Source organism: Anas acuta, chromosome 21, assembly GCF_963932015.1.
Source record: "Anas acuta chromosome 21, bAnaAcu1.1, whole genome shotgun sequence".
Taxonomy (NCBI): Eukaryota; Metazoa; Chordata; class Aves; order Anseriformes; family Anatidae; genus Anas; species Anas acuta.
This window is the reverse complement of record NC_088999.1, coordinates 8,604,341-8,627,656: the sequence shown is the minus strand read 5'-3', so window position 1 is coordinate 8,627,656 and position 23,316 is coordinate 8,604,341. Positions and strand designations below refer to the sequence as shown.

General features: G+C 47.7%; 1 long non-coding RNA gene across 1 annotated transcript; it reads right to left on the bottom strand.

The window, feature by feature from the left end:
• Positions 1 to 489: 489 nt before the first annotated feature.
• Positions 490 to 3,179, bottom strand: LOC137843093 (uncharacterized). The gene is made up of 4 exons (XR_011089345.1): positions 2,578 to 3,179; positions 1,542 to 1,660; positions 1,009 to 1,119; positions 490 to 553 (listed from the first exon to the last, which is right to left on the bottom strand). It is a non-coding gene; the product is annotated as an uncharacterized lncRNA (long non-coding RNA).
• Positions 3,180 to 23,316: the final 20,137 nt, after the last annotated feature.

Below are 23,316 nucleotides of genomic sequence, written 5' to 3'. Positions count from 1 at the left end.
GGCAAACTGGAATTTTACTCTACTGGATGTAGGAAAATAACTGCAGTGACAACCGCACCCCAAAAACAACAGTTACCTCTGCTCATCACACACCAGAGTCACTGCAGAGGCAGCTGGTTGACACATCCTGCACTGCACACTGCATTGCAGCCTGAACAAAGGAGAAAGGCAGGAAGAAGATAAACATTCAGCTGCCAGCAGTAGCACCCATCCCTCAAAAACATAAGCGACCCCAGCTTTACTTTTATCCTTTCAAAACAGCAGGCCACTTGCCTCTGGACCTGCAAATTAGGTCCAAGCTTGAAAGGAGCGGCCAGCATCACCCACGCCACCTGGGAACATAAAAGGACAAAATGACCACTGTGCTTGCAAGCACCCACCTGCTACGCTGCTCCTCTATCCCAAACAGTCTCACCCCAGACCCTCTGAGGGAAACACCTGAGCGTCTTCCCTTCGCTTCAGATAAGGGATGACCAGGCTGACACCACTCACCTTCCCTCAGAGCTTCGTGACATGATGATTTCCCTTCCCTCTCCACAACTGAACCAAGCACCTGCAGAGACAAGGGAAACGCACACTCTGAGGCACCTCACAGCCACAGCGTACCTGCTGCAAGACCTCTCTCTTCCCAGCTCCGGTACTTCAGCTGCTCACCAGCTCTGAGATTCTTCACTCACAGCACCACAGCAAACTCTGCCCAGGCCACACAACACACACTACACAAGCTACATTGCTTAAGACATATGAGCTGGAATGTTCCTACCCAACAATCAGTCGCATCGCACAGGAAGGATGCCGCACACTCCTAGAAACCAAACCTACCAGTCCTGAGAAGCTCCCCACATCCACCTGGCAACCACGCTCAGCACACACACTATTCACCCCTCAAAAAAAACAAGAAGTTAGAACATACACATACACACACAAAAAAAAGAAACAACCGAGCTCCACAAATGCCAAAAAGACATGCGCACACAGCAGCCCCGGCAGGGGTAATCACAGACTTACCCCTTGCAGATAAAAAAGGTGACTCTGATACAACCCTGCTCAGTCTCTTGGTAATGCTGCATCTACGCTCTCAAGCCACAGGTACCATGCAATCAAGCTGGTTTTAGTCCTCTGCAGAATAAAACGAGTGGGTTTATACATCTAGAGATTAAAGTGCAGCTCAAAAACAGCGGAGTACCCCACCATCCTAGAAAACAATAAGCCACAAACCTCTACTAAACATCCCTCTATTAAGCGAATTCCAAGCACTTAAAAATTCTAGAAATCTATAAACTCCAGCCTGCCTAGAGAACCCTGCAACTGACTAAAGGAAAAACAAAGCACTTACCCCAAGGAGCAGCCCAGGCAGAAGGAGCTCTCTGATAGCATGCCTGGGGCTCATATACCATTCGGCCCCGCCCAGCACCCAAACCCAATCACCTGGAAAAGGGGAGGGGCAAAGCACAAGGAAGTAGAAAGAAAGGAGCAGCAGCAGCAGCTGATTTTTATTTTTTTATTATTATTATTTTATTTTATTTTAAGATCTGCTTTACCTGAAAACCATGCAGAGAGCAGACAGGTGACCTGTGTTGTTTCTAGAAGCAACAATCCCCATGCTTTTGCTGCAGCTTTTAACATTGAAAGGACGACACGACCAGGCCAGTAACTGGAACTTTTTCAAATGGAATTACGTCAAACAGGTTCATCATCACTTGCAAAAACAGAGAACCAGAACTCACAAGCATGCCAGCCCTGACACCGACCTCTTGGGCAACGCTCACTACTACTGATGCAACATGCTACTGTGCAATACCTCTCTGTTCCCAGCTTCTTTCCCTCATCTGCTCACTACATTTACCTGAGAAATGGGCCCGGGCAGCGCCGCGCCGAAAGGGGCCCGGGCGGACTTATTCTGCAGAGAAGAAGAAGGTGAGCCTGCTCACTCTCTAGGCACTGCTGCACTTATGTGGTCAAGGAACCATACCCCACGGTTTCCCAAAAACAATGTACCTCGCAACCCCTCATAAACGTACTTCTACTATGTAAATTCAAGGACAAAGTCTAAAAGGCTGCAAGGTCTACCACTCGACAGACAGAAAACACACAGGCAAAAGCTCCAGAAATATAACAAGCTGTCCCTAAACTTGAAACAGACTACCCCTTACATGCCCACTGCTGCCATTTTCAGACACATGCTCACACAGGGAGCTTCCATGATACACTTCTCCTAAACCCTGCTCCATCACTTTGCCACCAAGGTTTTGACTATGATAATATTTGACATACAGGCAAAGAATCACAGAAAGCCCCGTAATTCTGCAAAAATCAGAAGGGACCCAGAACCACAAAGCAAACACACAAAGTAACATCACCATACTATCCGTAAAAATGCCATAACAACTACTCACCTGAGGAAGAGCTACGTGCAATACAAGCACCTACTAATAGATTGCTTTACAATGACAGATCCCACCAGTTGCCACCTCAAAAAGACATGCGTACCCGTTTCTACTAGGAAACGCATCAGTCCATAGACTCTGACCCACCTAAAGAACCCTGCAACCAACTGAAATAAAACCAAACGCTTACCCAAAAGTGCGGCCCAGGCAGAAGGAGCTCTCTGATGGCATACCTGCAACTCAGTTACCACTAGGTCCCACCTGGACCCTGAAGCCAATCACCTGGGAAAGTGCAGGGGGAAAGCACATGAAAGTAGAAAGAGGAGGAGCAGCAGCTGTGGTTTATTTGCTTTTATAAGGCTTAGCTCAACAGCATGCAGAGTGCAGACAGGAGAACTGAGGTGTTTCTAGAAACAAAAATCCCCATGCTTTTGCTGCAGCTTTGAATATTGAAAGGACAATACATCCAAGTAAGCAACCGATTTCTTTTTCCATCTGGAATTACCTCGATCTTTCATTTACACAGAAAGAACAATCTAGGAGCAGAACAGATTACACGCCAAAAAATAATTCAACTTCATTCCACTCACAGGAAAAAATCACTTCAGTAGGATATCTGAGAATCAAAAGGCTATGCTGGTGGGTCAAAACACACTACAGAACACTGGGGCCAGGCCCTCCTCTGCACCCACTTAAAACCCATCCCTGCACTCACCAAGGTGCAACCCCAACACAAAAAAACAGACGCAGCATTTCAGCTTCAACACAGTTTTGGGAACTACTGGAAAGCAAGCTTCATACTCAGAGAGAGAGGCATGCTCACGTTACACAGGACGGGGCTTCGGGCAGCTCTTTGCCTACCAAAGAAGACCATTATCAGCACCTGCTTTGTTCCAGTTCTCAGGAACTAACATCACAGCCCACGTTGCCTGGGACACCTGATAAACAGAAGAGAAAGCAGCCATACCATTTTTAAGCCATCCCTGCACGTGTCGCTCCTTGATGAGCTGCAACCTCTTCTCAAATCCTCAGCCTCTTCTGTGGAGAGCCTGCCATGGCACCTGCAAAGCAAGATGGATACCCTTCGCACTCACCTCGTGCTACTCGGCAGTTCTGCTCCAATCCAGCTCACAACCAGCCCGCCCTTCTCGTGCTGCTCTTCAGAGTGCAGCTTGGCCCCACTCAGCCTGAGAAAAAAGTGAAACAAAAAGAAAAGCACAGGCTGAAGCAGCATCCAAAGCCACAGCACAGCTGGGACAGTTACTCTCATCTGCTCCCTTACATCTGCCCCCTCACCTCCCCTCGAGGCATATGCTTCCATCTGCTCTCTTAGGCCAGCTACAATACCCCTGAAATATAAACAGGATTTTTACTGTATTTTGTGCAGTTAACTAACTGCAGTGACAACTGCACCCCTAAAGTACCTGCTACATCTGTTCATCGCTCACCTTGCGAAAAGCAGCTCCGGTCAAGTCCCGTGTTGTACACTGTGTTTCACCTTCAACAAATGAAAACAGTCACAAGATAGTCATTCACCTGCCAGCATTAGCACCCATCCCTCAACAACACAAAGGGACCCCATTTACAATATTATCATTTCAAAACAGAAGCCCCAATACCTCAGCACCTCAGAAGTAGATCAAGACAGTCACCGAGTTGCCTACCAACTGATGAACAGTTCCAGAAGGAGCTCTTTCCGTGAAAAGTTCCTCCAAAGGTTTACACTCTACTGGGGACAGAATAGTAATAAAAAATAAAAGTTTCAAAACCCCGTATCTGTAAGCTTTCAAGATTCAACAGACCTCCTCAAGCACACCGTTCAAGCACTATACAAACAGCTGCTCACAAGCAGATATACTCTCCCAAATCCACATCTGCCAACTACCAGAGATGACTGTGCCAGCTGCCCCTCAGTACGTGCCCAGAGGCAGACCGGATGTCTTTGCCAAAACAGTCCCATCAATGTATTAGTACACCCATGCACTGCCACATTAATCACTAACTGCCAGGCAGGACAGCTCCAGACCAAACACATACACACACGGGCACGCCACAAACACTACAAACAAAACACACAACGCAAGGCACAAGAAAAAGTGACCCCCAAAAGGAAAGCCCTACGGCAACAGCAAGTCAGAACAGGTGCTCTGCACCAGACCCTACGAGAGACTCCAATGTCACGACACGCGACTGGAAGCAACTGCCAGAACTGGGATCATGGAGGCCTAAAAAGCCTGCCTTCAAGACAAGAGACCAGAAGGATGGGGACTGAAAACCCCCTAAGACAACTCTCAGGAAATCAATTCCCAAGCAAGAGCTCCTGATACGGCCCAGACGACTTCTGCAAGAGTGAGGATGGAAACAGATGTGCATCATATTCAGCTTGAGATCACAAGACCTGAAACTTATCTGCACTTTAAGCAGCAACTGCAAGACAAAAAGTGCTCGGATCAGAGCCATGATGACAAAACAAGCATTGAGGCCCTTCAGCACAGCTACCAAGTCGCCTGTCTAGTCAGTCCTGTGTAAAAAGTTAGGAGAATATCAAGACCCAAGGAGACCATAATTCACAACACACAATGGAGAAGCAACACTACAAGACAGACAAACTGAAGGCAACTGTCCTGCCTGGCACACGCACTCATGCTACAAAATAATCCCGCTGCTTCTATTAGCCTGGTGACCCAGCCACAAGCACCCAGAACGTGACCCAGCCTGAACCACCCCTCACAGTGGCACCAAGTATATTCAGCCAGCAGGCACCACGCTGCTCTGGCTCCCAGCTCCCATTAGCCACCCCAGATATGCAAATACCAGGTGCCCCACAACTTAGCTCTTAGGTTGCTGCATGGTAAAGTCCCTCCGCCTCAAGAAATGCACAGGCACCGATTGCCATCTTAGTCAATTGCCAGGCTCATCATCAGCTGCAAAAACAGAGTAACAGCATTCACTAGCACGCCGGCCATGATGCCCACCTGCTCCACAATGCTGACTACTGCTGATGCAACATACGGTTCTGCTCACCTCTTCCTCTCCGAATCCAAGCTCCAACAGTGCAGCCAGTATCATCCACACCACCTGGGAAAACAAAGGGATCAAATGATCGTTGCGTTCAGAAGTGACCCAATGGTGGTTTGTTTTTTTTATTATTGTTTTTTTGTGTGTGTTTCATGGTTTTTTTTTGTTTTTTTTTTGAAATCTGCTTTTGCTCAACTGCACGTAGACTGCAGACAAGAAAATTGGGGGTGTATCTAGAAGCAACAATCCCCATGCTTTTGCTGCAGCTTTTAACATTGAAAGGACAACACGACCCAGCAAGTAACTGGAACTTTTTCAAATGGAATTAACTTAAAATTTTATTTACACTGAAAGAAAAATCTAGGAGCAGAACAGATTATACACCAACAAAATCAATTCCATTCCACCCCCGGGAAAAAAATCACATACTCTCATCCCCTCCTGTACCTCAGCCGCTTCCCTGCCCCCCATGGCAGATGCTTCCATCTGTTCTCTTCACCCACTTATAGAACCTCTAAAAGGCAAACTGGAATTTTACTCTACTGGATGTAGGAAAATAACTGCAGTGACAATCGCGCCCGTAAAACAACAGTTACCTCTGCTCATCACGCACCAGAGTCACTGCAGAGGCAGCTTGGGTCGAGAGGTCCTGCACTGCACACTGCGTTTCACCCTGAACAAAAGAAAAATACAGGCAGAAGATAAACATTCAGCTGCCAGCAGTAGCACCCATCCCTCAAAAACATAAGGGACCCCAGCTTTACTTTTATCCTTTCAAAACAGCAGGCCACTTGCCTCTGGACCTGCAAATTAGGTCCAAGCTTGAAAGGAGCGGCCAGCATCACCCACGCCACCTGGGAACACAAAAGCATACAATGACAACTGTGCTTGCAAGAACCCGCCTGCCACACTGCTCCTCTATCCCAAACAGCCTCACCTCGGAACCTCACAGGGAAACACCTGAGCGTCTTCGCTTCAGATAAGGGATGACCAGGCTGACACCACTCACCTTCCCTCAGAGCTTCGTGACATAACGATTTCCCTTCCCTCTCCACAACTGAACCAAGCACCTGCAGAGACAAGGGAAACGCACACTCTGAGGCACCTCACAGCCACAGCGTACCTGCTGCAATACCTCTCTCTTCCCAGCTCCGGTACTTCAGCTGCTCACCAGCTCTAACTGAGATTCTACACTCACAGCGCCACAGCAAACTCTGCGCAGGCCACACAACACACCACTACACAAGCTACATTGCTTAAGACATATGAGCTGGAACGTTCCCACCCAACAATCAGTCGCATCGCACAGGAAGGATGCTGCACACTCCTAGAAACCAAACCTACCAGTCCTGAGCAGCTCCCCACATCCACCTGGCAACCACGCTCAGCACACACACTATTCACCCATCAAAAAAAAAAAAAACTTAGAACATGCACATACACACAAAAAAAACAACTGAGCTCCACAAATGCCAAAAAGACATGCACACACAGCAGCCCCGGCAGGGGTAATCACAGACTTACCCCTTGCAGATGAAAAGGTGACTCTGATACAACCCTGCTCAGTCTCTTGGCAATGCTGCATCTACGCTGTCAAGCCACATGTAGCATGTAATCAAGCTGCTGAAACTCTCCAGGAGACTAAAACAAGTGTTTTTATACATGTAGAGATTAAAATATGGTGCAAAAACAGGAGCATATGTGACCATCCCAAAAAACAGTGAGACAGCAGCCTCTACTAAATATCCCTCTATTTCAAGCACTTAGAAATCTAGAATTCCAAGCACTTAGAAATACAGAACTCCACAAACTGCAGCCTGCCTAGGGAACCTTGCAACTGACTGAAGGAAACACAAAGCACTGACCCCAAAGAGCAGCCCAGGCAGAAGGAGCTCTCTGATGTCGTGCCTGGGGCTCATATACCTTTTGTCCCCGCCCAGCACCCAAACCAAATCACCTGGGGAAGATGAGGGACAAAGCACAAGAGAGCAGGAAGGGAGCAAGAGAAGCAAGTGTTTTTTTTTTTTCTTTCTTTTTTAAAATCAGCTTTATCTCAAAAGCATGCAAAGAGCAGGCAAGATATCTGCAGTGATTCTAGAAGCAAAACTCCCCTTTTACTTTCTCTGCAGATATCAATATTGAACTGAAAATATCACCAAGCTAGTAACTGAAACTTTTTGAACTGGAATTAGTTTAAACAGACTCACCCCCATCTGTAAACACAGAGAGCCAGCATTCATCAGAATGCCAGCCCTAATAACCACCTCCTGCACAACGTTCACTACTACTAAGACAACGTATTATTGTGCAATAACTGTCTGTTCCCAGCTCCTTTACCTCACCTGCTCTGTAGCTCCACATGACAAATGGGCCCGGGCGGCGCCGCGCCGAAATGGGCCCGGGCGGCGCCGCGCCGAAATGGGCCCGGGCGGCGCCGCGCCGAAATGGGCCCGGGCGGCGCCGCGCCGAAATGGGCCCGGGCGGCGCCGCGCCGAAATGGGCCCGGGCGGCGCCGCGCCGAAATGGGCCCGGGCGGCGCCGCGCCGAAATGGGCCCGGGCGGACTTATTCTGCAGAGAGGAAGAAGGTGAGCCTGCTCACTCTCTAGGCACTACTGCACTTATGCGGTCAAGAGACATTACCCCACTGTTTCCCAAAAACAACTACCTGGAATCACCTAATAAACATACTTCTAATATGTCAATTCAAGGACATCAAGACTAAAAGGCTGCAAGGTCTGAACACTCGACAGACAGAAAACACACAGGCAAAAGCTCCAGAAATATAACAAACTGTCCCTAAACTTGAAACAGACTACCCCTTACGTGCCCACTGCTGCCATTTTCAGACACATGCTCACACAGGGAGCTTCCATGATACATTTCAACTAAACCCTGCTCCATCACTTTGCCACCAAGGTTTTGACTTTGATAAAATTTGACATACAGGCAAAGAATCACAAAAAGCCCCGTAATTCTGCAAAAATCAGAAGGGAACCAGAACCACAAAGCAAACACACAAAGTAACATCACCATACTATCCGTAAAACTGCCATAACAACTACTCACCTGAGGAAAAGCTGCGTGCAATACAGGCACATACTACTACTAGATTGCTTTACAGTGACAGATCCCACCAGTTACCAACTCAAAAAGATATGCGTACCGGTTTCTACTTCAGAATGCATCAGTCCATAGACTCTGACCCACCTAAAGAACCCTGCAACCAACTGAAATAAAACCAAACGCTTACCCAAAAGTGCAGCCCAGGCAGAAGGAGCTCTCTGATGGCATACCTGCAACTCAGTTACCACTAGGTCTCACCTGGACCCTGAAGCCAATCACCTGGGAAAGTGCAAGGGGGAAAGCACAAAAAAAAAAAAAATCAGAAACGAGCAGTAGCTGTGGTTTCTTTATTCATTTATATGGCTTAGCTCAAATGCATGCAGAGTGAAGACAAGAGAGCTAGGGTGTTTCTAGAGACACAAATACCCATGCTGTTGCTGCAGCTTTGAATATTAAAAGGACAAACTGATTAAGAAAGTAAACTGATTTTTTTTCCCCTCTGGAATTAGCTCAATATTTTATATACATAAAAAGAAAAATCTAGGAGGAGAACAAATTACATGGAAAAAAAAACAATTCCATTCCACTCACAGGAAAAATCACTTACTTCAGTAGGCTACCTGAGAACCAAAAGGCTATGCTGATGGGTCAAAACACACTACAGGACACTGGGGTTCAGGCCCTCCGCTGCACCCACTTAAAACCCATCCCTACACTCATCAAGGTGCAAGCCCAACACAAAAAAAACAAAACATTTCAGCACCTGCTTTGTTCCGATTCTAAAGACTAACATCACAGCCCACGTCGCCAGTGACACCTGATAAACAGAAGAGAAAGCAGCCATACCGTTTTCAAGCCATCCCTGCACGTGTCGCTCCTTGATCATCTGCAACCTCTTCTCAAATCCTCAACCGCTTCTGTGGAGAGCCTGCCAGGGCACCTGCAAAGCAAGACGAATACCCTTCGCACTCACCTCGTGCTACTTGGCAGTTCGGCTCCAATCCAGCTCACAAACAGCCCGCCCTTCTCGTGCTGCTCTTCAGAGTGCAGCTTGGCCCCACTCAGCCTGTGCGAGACACCTGCAAAAGACAAACAAAAGCATAGGCTGAAGCAGCATCCAAAGCCACAGCACAGCTGGGACAGTTACTCTCATCTGCTCCCTTACCTCAGCCTCCTCACCCGCCCTCGAGGCAGACGCTTCCACCTGCTCTCTTAGGCCAGCTACAACAACTCTGAAATATAATCAGGATTTTTACTGTATTTTGTGCAGTTAACTAACTGCAGTGACAACTGCACCCCTAAAGTACCAGCTACATCTGCTCATCGCTCACCTTGCCAAAAGCAGCTATGGTCAAGTCCCGTGTTGTACACTGTGTTTCACCTTAAACAAATTAAACAAAAGTTGCCTACCAAGTGCTGAAAAGTTCCAGAAGGAGCTCTTTCCCGTGACAGGTTCCTCCTAGGGTTTGCACTCTACTGGGGACAGGAAAGAAATAAAAATAAACATTTCAAAACCCCATATCTGTAAGCTTTCAAGATTTGACAGACCTCCTCAAGCACAGCGTTCAAGCACTATGCAAACAGCTGCTCACAAGCAGATATACTCTCCCAAATCCACATCTGCCAACCACCAGAGATGACTGTGCCAGCTGCCCTTCAGTACGTGCCCAGAGGCAGACCGGATGTCTTTCCCAACACAGTCCCATCAATGTATTAGTACACCCATGCCCTGCCACATTAATCAGTAACTGCCAGGCAGGACAGCTCCGGACCAAACACACACACAGGCACGCCACAAACACTACAAACAAAACACACAACACAAGGCACAAGAAAAAGTGACCCCCAAAAAGAAAGCCCTACAGCAACAGCAAGTCAGAACAGGTGCTCTGCACCAGACCCTACCAGAGACTCCAATGTCACGACACGCGACTGGAAGCAACTGCCAGAACTGGGATGATGGAGGCCTAAAAAGCCTGCCTTCAAGACAAGAGACCAGAAGGATGGAGAGTGAAAACCCCCTAAGACAACTCTCAGGAAATCAGTTCCCAAGCAAGAGCTCCTGATGCGGCCCAGATGACTTCTGCAAGAGTGAGGATGGAAACAGACACGATCTCAAACCGAATATGATGCACAAGACCTGAAACAGATCTGCACTTTCGAGCACTTCTTGTCTTGCAGTCGCTGCTTGATCAAAGCCATGATGACAAAACAAGCATTGAGGCCCTTCTGCAGAGCTACCAAGTTGCCTGTCTGGTCAGTCCGGTGTAAAAAGCCAGGAGGATATCAAGACCCGACAAGCACAGAACAGACACTGCAGAAGCAAACAGGACAGACGAAGGAAATTGTCCTGCCTGGCGCACGCACTCATGCTACAAAATAATCCCGCTGCTCCTGTTAGCCTGGTGACCCAGCCACAAGCACCCAGAACGTGACCCAGCCTCAACCACCTTCACAGTGGCACCAAGTCTATTCAGCCAGCTGCCTCCATGCTGCTCTGGCTCCCAGCTCCCATTAGCCACCCCAGATATGCAAATACCAGGTGCCCCCCAACTTAGCTCTCAGGTTGTTGGATGGTAAATTCCTTCCACCTCAAGAAATACACAGGCACCGATTGTCATCTTAGTCAACTGAAGGCTCATCATCAGCTGCAAAAACAGAGTACCAGCATTCACTAGCACGCCGGCCATGATGCCCACCTTCTCCACAATGCTGACTACTGCTGATGCAACATACGGTTCTGCTCACCTCTTCCTCTCCGAATCCAAGCTCCAACAGTGCAGCCAGTATCATCCACACCACCTGGGAAAACAAAGGGATTAAATGATCGTTGCAATCACAATAAGTCAGCCAATGGTGTTTTTTGTTGTTATTGGTTTTTGTGTGCATTTCCTTTATTTCTTTTTTTTAAATCTGCCTTAGCTCAACAGCATGCAGAGCACAAACAAGAGAACTGGGGTGTTTCTAGAAGCAACAATCCCCATGCTTTTGCTGCAGCTTTGAATATTAAAAGGACAATACGACCCAGCAAGTAACTGGAACTTTCTTAACTGGAATTAGCTCAAACTTTTTTTTTTTTTAAATAGAAAGAAAAATCTAGGAGCAGAACAGATTATACGCCAACAAAATCAGTTCCATTCCACCCCCGGGAAAAAATCACATACTCTCATCCCCTCCTGTACCTCAGCCGCCTGCCTGCCCCACATGGCAGATGCTTCCATTTGTTCTCTTCACCCACTTATAGCACCTCTAAAAGGCAAACTGGAATTTTACTCTATTGAATGTAGGAAAATAACTGCAGTGACAACCGCACCCCAAAAATAACAGCTACCTCTGCTCATCACGCACCAGAGTCACTGCAGAGGCAGCTCGGGTTGAGACGTCCTGCACTGCGCACTACACACTGCATTTCAGCCTAATGAAAGGCAAAACACAGGCAGAAGATAAACATTCAGCTGCCAGCAGTAGCACCCATCCCTCAACAACATAAGCGACCCCAGCTTTACTTTTATCCTTTCAAAACAGCAGGCCATTTGCCTCTGTACCTGAAAATTAGGTCCAAGCTTGAAAGGAGCGGCCAGCATCACCCACGCCACCTGGGAACACAAAAGGATACAATGACCACGGTGCTTGCAAGCACCCACCTGCCACGCTGCTCCTCTATCCCAAACAGCCTCAACTCAGACCCTCACAGGGAAACACCTGAGCATCTTCCCTTCGCTTCGGATAAGGGATGACATGGCTGACACCACTCACCTTCCCTCAGAGCTTCGTGACATGACGATTTCCCTTCCCTCTCCACAACTGCACAAAGCACCTGCAGAGACAAGAGAAACACACACTCTGAGGCACCTCACAGCCACAGCGTACCTGCTGCAAGACCTCTCTCTTCCCAGCTCCGGTACTTCAGCTGCTCACCAGCTTTAACTCAGGTTCTTTGCTCACAGCAGCACAGCAAACACTGCCCGGGCCACACAACACACACTACACAAGCTACAATGGCTAAGACACACAAGCTGGAACGTTCCGGCCAACAATCAGTCGCATTGCACAGGAAGGCTGCCGCACGCCCCGAGAAACCAAACCTACCAGTCCTGAGCAGCTCCCCACCTCCTCCTGCCAACCACGCTCAGCACACACACTATTTGCCCCTCAAAAAAACCAAAAACTTAGAACATACACACACAAAAAACAACTAAGCTCCATAAATACCAAAAAGACACGCACACAAAGCAGCCCCAGCAGGGGTAATCACAGACTTACCCTTTTGCAGAGGAAAGAGCAGACTCTGATACAACCCTGCTCAGGCTCTTGGTAATGCTGCATCTACACTGCCACCTCGGACCCTTACAGGGAAACACCTGAGCATCTTCCCTTCAGATAAGAGATGACCAGGCTGACAACACTCACCTTCCCTCACTGCTCCGTGACACGAGTATTTCCCTTTCCTGTCCACGACTGCACAAAGCACCTGCAAAAAAAGACAGAAAAGTGCACTCTGAGGCACCTCACAGCCACAGTGTACCTGCTGCAATAATACCTCTCTCTTCCCAGCTCTCTCCAGCTGGGAGAGAGAGGTATTATTGCAGCAGGTACACTGTGGCTGTGAGGTGCCTTCAGCTGCTCACCAGCTCTGAGATTCTTCGCCCACAGCACCACAGCAAACTCTGCCCGGGCCACACAACACACACTACACAAGCTACATTGCCTAAGACACACAAGCTGGAACGTTCCAGCCCAACAATTAGTCACGTCACACAGGAAGGATGCCACACACTCCTAGAAACCAAACCTACCAGTCCTGAGCAGCTCCCCACCTCCTCATTCTAACCACACTCAGCAAACACACTATTTGACCACCAAAAAAAAAAAAAAAGGAACATGCATACACACAAAGAAAAACAACCGAGCTCCACAAATGCCAAAAAGACATGCACACACAGCAGCCTCGGCAGAGGTAATCACAGACTTACCCTTTGCAGATAAAAAAGGTGACTCTGATACAACTCTGCTCAGTCTCTTGGTAATGCTGCATCTACGCTGTCAAGCCACATGTAGCCGGTAATCAAGCTGGTTTTAGTCCTCTGGAGAATTACACAAGTGGGTTTATACGTCTAGAGATTAAAGTGCAGCTCAAAAACAGAGCAGTATCGCACCATCCTAAAAAACAATAAGCCACAAACCTCTACTAAACATCCCTCTATTAAATGAATTCCAAGCACTTAAAAATTCTAGAAATCCATAGACTCCAGCCTGCCTAGAGAACCCTGCAACTGACTGAAGGAAAAACAAAGCGCTTACACCAAGGAGCAGCCCAGGCAGAAGGAGCTCTCTGATAGCATGCCTGGGGCTCATATACCATTTGGCCCCGCGCAGCACTCAAACCCAATCACCTGGAAAAGGGGAGGGGCAAAGCACAAGGAAGTAGAAAGAAAGCAGCAGCAGCTGTTTTTTATTATTTTCTTTTTTTTTTTTTTTTTTTTTTTTTTAAAAAGATCTGCTTTACTTGAAAAACATGCAGAGAGCAGACAGGAGACCTAGGGTGTTTCTAGAAGCAACAATCCCCATGCTTTTGCTGCAGCTTTTAACATTGAAAGGACAACACGACCCAGCAAGTAACTGAAACTTTTTCAAATGGAATTAGCTCAAACTTTTATTTGCATTGAAAGAAAAATCTACGAGCAGAACAGATTATACACCAACAAAATTAATTCCATTCCACCAAGGTAGTATCTGAAACTTTTTGAACTAGAATTTGTTTAAACAGACTCATCCCCATCTGTAAACACAGAGAACCAGCATTCAACAGCATGCCAGCCCTAATAACCACCTCCTGCACAACGTTCACTACTACTAAGACAACATATCATTGTGCAATAACTGTCTGTTCCCAGCTCCTTTACCTCACCTGCTCAGTAGCTCCACATGACAAATGGGGCCGGGCGGCGCCGCGCCGAAAGGGGCCCAGGCGGCGCCACGCCGAAATGGGGCCGGGCGGACTTATTCTGCAGAGAAGGTGGTGAGCCTGCTCACTCTCTAGGCACTGCTGCACTTATGTGGTCAAGGAACCATACCCCACGGTTTCCCAAAAAAAACGTACCTGGCAACCCCTCATAAACGTACTTCTACTATGTAAATTCAAGGACAAAGTCTAGAAGGCTGCAAGGTCTAAACACTCGACAGACAGAAAACACACAGACAAAAGCTCCAGAAATATAACAAGCTGTCCCTAATATTGAAACAGACTACCCCTACCCCTGCTTTACTTGAAAAACATGCAGAGAGCAGACAGGTGACCTGTGGTGTTTCTAGAAGCAACAATCCCCATGCTTTTGCTGCAGCTTTTAACATTGAAAGGACAACACGACCAGGGCAGTAACTGGAACTTTTTCAAATTAAATTACGTCAAACAGCTTCATCATCACTTCCAAAAATAGAGAACGAACATTCACTAGCGTGCCAGCACTGATAGCCACCTCCTGTACAATACTGACTACTACTGATGCAACATACCATTGTGCAATACCTCTCTGTTCCCAGCTCCTTTACCTCACATGCTCAGTAGCTCCACCTGAGAAATGGGCCCGGGGCGGCGCCGCGCTGTAACGGGCCCGGGGCAGCACCGCGCTTAAATGTTTTGGATACTAAAAGGACAAAATGACCAAGCAAGTAGTTGATTTTTTTTTCCCATCTGGAATTAGCTCAAGCTTTTATTAACATAGAAAGAAAAGTCTAGGAGCAGAACTGATTACGTGCCAAAAAAAAAATTCAATTCCATTCCACTTGCAGGAAAAATCATTTATTCAGTAAGCTACCTGAGAACCAAAAGGCCATGCTGATGGGTTAAAACACACTACAGGACACTGGGGCCAGGCCCTCCTCTGCACCCACTTAAAACCCATCCCTACACTCCCCAAGGAGCAACCCCAACACAAACACAGACACAGCATTTCAGCTTCAACACAGTTTTGGGAACTGCTGGAAAGCATGCTTCATCCTCAGCGAGGTGTGCTCAGGCTACACAGGACGGGGCTTTGGGCACCTCTTTGCCTACCGAAGAAGACCACCATCAGCACCCTGCTTTGTTCCGATACTAAACACTAACATCACAGCCCACGTTGCTTGGGACACCTGATAAACAGAAGAGAAAGCAGCCATACCCTTTTCAAGCCATCCCTGCACGTGTCGCTCCTTGATCATCCGCAACCTCTTCTCCAATCCTCAACCACTTCTGTGGAGAGCCTGCCATGGCACCTGCAAAGCAAGACGGATACCCTTCGCACTCACCTCGTGCTACTCGGCCGTTCTGCTCCAATCCAGCTCCAGTTCACAACCAGCCCGCCCTTCTCGTGCTGCTCTTCAGAGTGCAGCTTGGCCCCACTCAGCCTGTGCGACACACCTGCAAAAGAGAAACAAAAGCATAGGCTGAAACAGCATCCAAAGCCACAGCACAGCTAGGACACTTGCTCTCATCTGCTCCGTTACCTCGGCCCCCTCACCTACCCTCAAGGCAGACGCTTCCACCTGCTCTCTTAGGCCAGTTACAACACCCCTGAAATAAAAACAGGATTTTTACTGTATTTTGTGCAGTTAACTAACTGCAGTGACAACTGCACCCCTAAAGTACCAGCTACATCCGTTCATCGCTCACATTGCCAAAAGCAGCTCTGGTCGTCAAGTCCCGTGTTATACACTGTATTTCAACTTAAACAAATTAAACAAAAGTTGCCTACCAAGTGCTGAACAGTTCCAGAAGGAGCTCTTTCCCGTGACAGGTTCCTCCTAGGGTTTACACTCTACTGGGGACAGGAAAGAAATAAACATTTCAAAACCCCATATCTGTAAGCTTTCAAGATTTGACAGACCTCCTCAAGCACAGCGTTCAAGCACTATGCAAACAGCTGCTCACAAGCAGATATACTCTCCCAAATCCACATCTGCCAACCACCAGAGATGACTGTGCCAGCTGCCCTTCAGTACGTGCCCAGAGGCAGACCGGATGTCTTTCCCAACACAGTACAAACAATGTATTAGTACACCCATGCCCTGCCACATTAATCACTAACTGCCAGGCAGGACAGCTCCAGACCAAACACATACACACACAGGCACGCCACAAACACTACAAACAAAACACACAACACATGGCGCAAGAAAAAGTGACCCCCAAAAGGAAAGCCCTATGACAACAGCAAGTCAGAACAGGCGCTCTGCACCAGACCCTACAAGAGACTCAAATGTCACCACACGCGACTGGAAGCAACTGCCAGAACTGGGATGATGGAGGCCTAAAAAGCCTGCCTTCAAGACAAGAGACCAGAAGGATGGGGACTGAAAACCCCATAAGACAACGCTTAGGAAATCGATTCCCAAGCAAGAGCTCCTGATGTGGCCCAGATGACTTCTGCAAGAGTGAGGATGGAAACAGACGCGATCTCAAACCCAATATGATACACAAGACCTGAAACAGATCTGCAGTTCAAGCAGCGACTGCAAGACAAGAAGTGCTCGGATCAGAGTCATGATGACAAAACAAGCATTGAGGCCCTTCAGCACCGCTACCAAGTCGCCTGTCTGATCAGTCCGGTCTAAAAAGCCAGGAGGATATCAAGACCCAAGAAGCACAGAACAGACGCTGCAGAAGCAACACTACAAGACAAAATGAAGGAAACTGTCCTGCCTGGCGCACGCACTCACGCTACAAAATAATCCTGCTGCTTCTATTAGCCTGCTGACCCAGCCACAAGCAGCCTGAACATGACCCAGCCTCAACCACCCTCACAGTGGCACCAAGTCTATTCAGCCAGCACGCTCCATGCTGCTCTGGCTCCCAGCTCCCATTAGCCACCCCAGATATGCAAATACCAGGTGCCCCCCAACTTAGCTCTCAGGTTGCTGCATGGCAAAGTCCCTCCGCCTCAAGAAATGCACAGGCACTGATTTTCATGATAGTCAATTGCCAGGCTCATCATCAGCTGCAAAAACAGAGTAACAGCATTCACTAGGACACCAGCACCATTGCTCACCTTCTCCACAATGCTGACTACTGCTGATGCAACATACAATTGTGCGCACGTGTTCCTCTCTGAGTCCAAGCTCCAACAGTGCAACCAGTATCATCCACACCACCTGGGAAAACAAAGGGATTAAATGATCGTTGTGTTCACAACAACTCAGCCAACTGTGGTTTTTTCTTTTTTTTTTTTGTTTTTTTTTTTTTTTTTTTTTGTGTGTGTGTGTTTACTATATTCTTTTTAAATCACTTTTACCTAAACAACATGCAGAGAGCAGACAAGAGACCTGTGGTGTTTCTAGAAGCAACAATCCCCATGCTTTTGCTGCAGCTTTTAATATTGAAAGGACAGCACAACCATTCAAGTAACTGGAACTTTTTCAAATGGAATTATGCCAAACAGGTTCATCATCTCTTGCAAAAACAGAGAACCAGCATTCACTAGCTGCCCAGCCCTAATAACCACCTCCTGCACAACGCTCACTACTACTGATACAACATATCATTGTGCAATAACTGTCTGTTCCCAGCTCCTTTGACTCACCTGCTCAGTAGCTCCACATGACAAATGGGGCCGGGCAGCGCCGCGCCGAAATGGGCCCGGGCGGCGCCGCGCCGAAATGGGCCCGGGCAGACTTATTCTGCAGAGATGAAGGAGGTGAGCCTGCTCACTCTCTAGGCACTACTGCACTTATGTGGTCAAAAAACCGTGGCCCACGGTTTCCCAAAACCAATGCACCTGGCAACCCCTCATAAACATACTTCTAATATGTCAATTCAAGGACATCAAGACTAAAAGGCTGCAAGGTCTAAAGACTCGACAGACAGAAAACCCACAGGCAAAAGTTCCAGAAATATAACAACCTGTCCCTAAACTTGAAACAGACTACCCTTTACGTGCCCACTGCTGCCATTTTCAGACACATGCTCACACAGGGAGCTTCCATGATACATTTCAACTAAACTCTGCTCCATCTCCTTAACAGCAAGGCTTTGACTTTGATATTTGACATAGATGCAAAGGCTCACAGAAAGCCCCGTAATTCTGCAAAAGTCAGAAGGGAACCAGAACCACAAAGCAAACACACAAAGTAACATCACCATACTATCTGTAAAACTGCCATAATATCTACTCACCTGAGGAAGAGCTGCGTGCAATACAGGCACATACTACTACTAGATTGCTTTACAGTGACAGATCCTACCAGTTACCAACTCAAAAAGATATGCGTACCGGTTTCTACTGGAAAACGCATCAGTCCATAGACTCTGACCCACCTAAAGAACCCTGAAACTGACTGAAGGAAAAACAAAGCGCTTACCCCAAAAAGCAGCCCAGGCAGAATGAGCTCTATCATGGAATATCTGCAACTCAGTTACCACTAGGTCCCACCTGGAACCTGAAGCTAATCACCTGGGAAAGTGCTTGGGGAAAGCACAAAAAAAAATCAGAAAGGAGCAGAAGCTGTGGTTTCTTTATTCATTTATATGGCTTAGCTCTACAGCATGCAGAATGAAGACAAGAGAACTAGGGTGTTTCTAGAAACAAAAATCCCCATGCCTTTGCTGGAGCTTTGAATATTAAAAGGACAAACTGACCAAGAAAGTAACTGATTTTTTCATCTGGAATTAGCTTGATCTTTTATTTACATAATAAGAAAAATCTAGGAGCAGAACTGCTTACACCCAAAAAAAAAAAGTCAATTCCATTCCACTCACAGGAAAAATCACTTACTTCAGTAGGCTACCTGAGAACCAAAAGGCTATGCTGATGGGTCAAAACACACTACAGGACACTGGGGTTCAGGCCCTCCGCTGCACCCACTTAAAACCCATCCCTACACTCACCAAGGTGCAACCCCAACACAAAAAAAAACAGACACAGCATATCATATCAGCACCTGCTTTGTTCCGATTCTCGAGAACTAACATCACAGCCCACATTGCCTGGGACACCTGATAAACAGAAGAGAAAGCAGCCATACCGTTTTCAAGCCATCCCTGCACGTGTCGCTCCTTGATCATCTGCAACCTCTTCTCCAATCCTCAACCGCTTCTGTGGAGAGCCTGCCATGGCACCTGCAAAGCAAGATGGATACCCTTCGCACTCACCTCGTGCTACTTGGCTGTTCTGCTCCAATCCAGCTCACAAACAGCCCGCCCTTCTCGTGCTGCTCTTCAGAGTGCAGCTTGGCCCCTCTGAGCCTGTGCGACACACCTGTGAAACAAAAAGAAAAGCACAGGCTGAAGCAACATCCAAAGCCACAGCACAGCTGGGACAGTTACTCTCATCTGCTCCCTTACCTGCCCTTGATGCAGATGCTTCCATCTGCTCTCTTAGGCCAGCTACAACACCCCTGAAATATAAACAGGATTTTTACTGTACTTTGTGTAGTTAAGTAACTGCAGTGACAACTGCGCTCATCGCTCACCTTGCCAAAAGCAGCTCTGGTCATCAAGTCCCGTGTTGGACACTGTGTTTCACCTTAAACAAATGAGAACAGTCACAACAGAATCAATCATTCAGCTGCCAGCATTAGCACCCGTCCCTCCACAACAAAAGGGACCCCATTTACAATATTATCATTTCAAAACAGCAGCCCCCTTGCCTCAGCACCTCAGAAGTAGATCAAGACAGGCACCGAGCTGCCTACCGAGTGCTGAACGGTTCCAGAAGGAGCTCTTTCCTGTGACAGGTTCCTCCAAAGGTTTACACTCTACTGGGGACAGGAAAGAAATAAAAATAAACGTTTCAAAACCCCATATCTGTAAGCTTTCAAGATTCGACAGACCTCCTCAAGCACACCGTTCCAGCACTATGTGAGAAGTTGCTCACAAGCAGATATACTCTCCCAAATCCACATCTGCCAACCACCAGAGATGACTGTGCCAGCTGCCCTTCAGTACATGCCCAGAGGCAGACCGGATGTCTTCACCAACACAGTCCCATCAGTGTATTAGTACACCCATGCACTGCCATGTTAATCACTAACTGCCAGGCAGGACAGCTCCAGACCAAACACATACACACACAGGCACGCCACAAACACTACAAACAAAACACACAACACATGGCACAAGAAAAAGTGACCCCCAGAGGGAAGCCCTAGGGCAACAGCAAGTCAGATACAGGTGCTCTGCACCAGACCCTACCAGAGACTCAAATGTCACCACACGCGACTGGAAGCAACTGCCAGAACTGGGATGGTGGAGGCCTAAAAAGCCTGCCTTCAAGACAAGAGACCAGAAGGATGGGGACTGAAAACCCCCTGAGACAAATATCAGGAAATCAATTCCCAAGCAAGAGCTCCTGATGCGGCCCAGATGACTTCTGCAAGAGTGAGGATGGAAACAGATGTGCATCATATTCGGTTTGAGATCGCAAGACCTCACACAGATCTGTAGTTCAAGCAGCGACTGCAAGACAAGAAGTGCTCGGATCAGAGCCATGATGACAAAACAAGCATTGAGGCCCTTCTGCACAGATACCAAGTCGCCTGTCTGGTCAGTCCAGTGTAAAAAGCCAGGAGGATATCAAGACCCGACAAGCACAGAACAGACACTGCAGAAGCAACACTACAAGACAGAAACTGAAGGAAACTGTCCTGCCTGGCGCACGCACTCACGCTACCAAATAATCCCGCTGCTTCTATTAGCCTGTTGACCAAGCCACAAGTAGCCTGAACGTGACCCAGCCTGAACCACCCTCACAGTGACACTAAGTATATTCAGCTAGCTGGCTCCATGCTGCTCTGGCTCCCAGCTCCCATTAGCCACTCCAGATATGCAAATACCAGGCGCCCCCCACTTAGCTCTCAGGTTGTTGGATGGTAAATTCCTTCCACCTCAAGAAATGCACAGGCACCGATTGTCATCTTAGTCAATTGAAGGCTCATCATCAGCTGCAAAAACAGAGTAACAGCATTCACTAGCACGCCGGCCACGATGCCCACCTGCTCCACAATGCTGACTACTGCTGATGCAACACATGGTTCTGCTCACCTCTTCCTCTCCGAATCCAAGCTCCAACAGTGCAGCCAGTATCACCCACACCACCTAGGAAAACAAAGGGATTAAATGATCATTGCATTCACAAGTGACCCAATGGTGGGTTTTTTATTGTTTTTTGTGTGTTTCCTGTTTTTTGGGTTTTTTTTTTTTTGAAATCTGCTTTTGCTCAACAGGATGCAGACTGCAGACAAGAAAATTGGGGTGTTTCTAGAAGCAACAATCCCCATGCTTTTGCTGCAGCTTTTAACATTGAAAGGACAACATGACCCAGCAAGTAACTGGAACTTTTTCAAATGGAATTAGCTCAAACTTTTATTTGCATTGAAAAAAAATCTAGGAGCAGAACAGATTATATGCCAACAAAATGAATTCCATTCCATCCCCAGGAAAAAAATCACACACTCTTGTTGCGAAGCACGGACGAAAGCACGACAGACACCAGCAGAGTCAGATCATGCTTCACCATTTTATTGCCCGAATAGCCTAACTTTTATAGTGAACTTTACAGGGGTGGACAGTGTTTCACACAAGATTATTGGTCAGAAGCACTCAGACAAACCGTTAAGAAAATAACACCACCTGCAAGAAAAGAACCCCCCTTTTGATTAGAAGTTAGGAAAACAACCCCCTTTGTGCTTAACGTTCACATAGGCCTAGTCCTTGAGGCCAGCTGCTGATAACAATATTTTCTGAGTTCCTTAATTGGGTGATGTGGGAGTCATTTCCGTGGGAGCTTCTCACAGTTACTCTGGCAGCTTGGTTTGCTCAGCTACAGCAGGCCCTGAGATTTCTAAGGCCTACCCCTGGTTGCTTAAGGCAAGCTTAGATCGAACAATTATGCCAATTCCCAACATACTCTCATCCCCTCCTGTACCTCAGCCGCTTGCCTGCCCCCCATGGCAGATGCTTCCATCTGTTCTCTTCACCCACTTATAGCACCTCTAAAAGGCAAACTGGAATTTTACTCTATTGAATGTAGGAAAATAACTGCAGTGACAACCGCACCCCAAAAATAACAGCTACCTCTGCTCATCACGCACCAGAGTCACTGCAGAGGCAGCTTGGGTCGAGAGGTCCTGCACTGCACACTGCATTTCAGCCTGAACAAAGGAGAAAGGCAGGAAGAAGATAAACATTCAGCTGCCAGCAGTAGCACCCATCCCTCAACAACATAAGCAACCCCAGCTTTACTTTTATCCTTTCAAAACAGCAGGCCACTTGCCTCTGGACCTGCAAATTAGGTCCAAGCTTGAAAGGAGCGGCCAGCATCACCCACGCCACCTGGGAACACAAAAGGATACAATGGCCACGGTGCTTGCAAGCACCCACCTGCCACACTGCTCCTCTATTCCAAACAGCCTCACCTCAGACCCTCACAGGGAAACACCTGAGCGTCTTCCCTTCGCTTAGGATAAGCGATGACCAGGCTGACACCACTCACCTTCCCTCAGAGCTTCGTGACATGACGATTTCCCTTCCCTCTCCACAACTGCACAAAGCACCTGCAGAGGCAAGAGAAACGCACACTCTGAAACAGCCACAGCGTACCTGCTGCAAGACCTCTCTCTTCCCAGCTCCGGTACTTCAGCTGCTCACCAGCTCTGAGATTCTACGCTCACAGCGCCACAACAAACTCTGCCCAGGCCACACAACACACACTACACAAGCTACATTGCCCAGCACACACAAGCTGGTACATTCCCACCCAACAATCAGTCGCATCGCACAGGAAGGCTGCTGCACACTCCTAGAAACCAAACCTACTAGTCCTGAGGAGCTCCCCGCTTCCTCCTGCCAACTACGCTCAGCACACACACTATTCA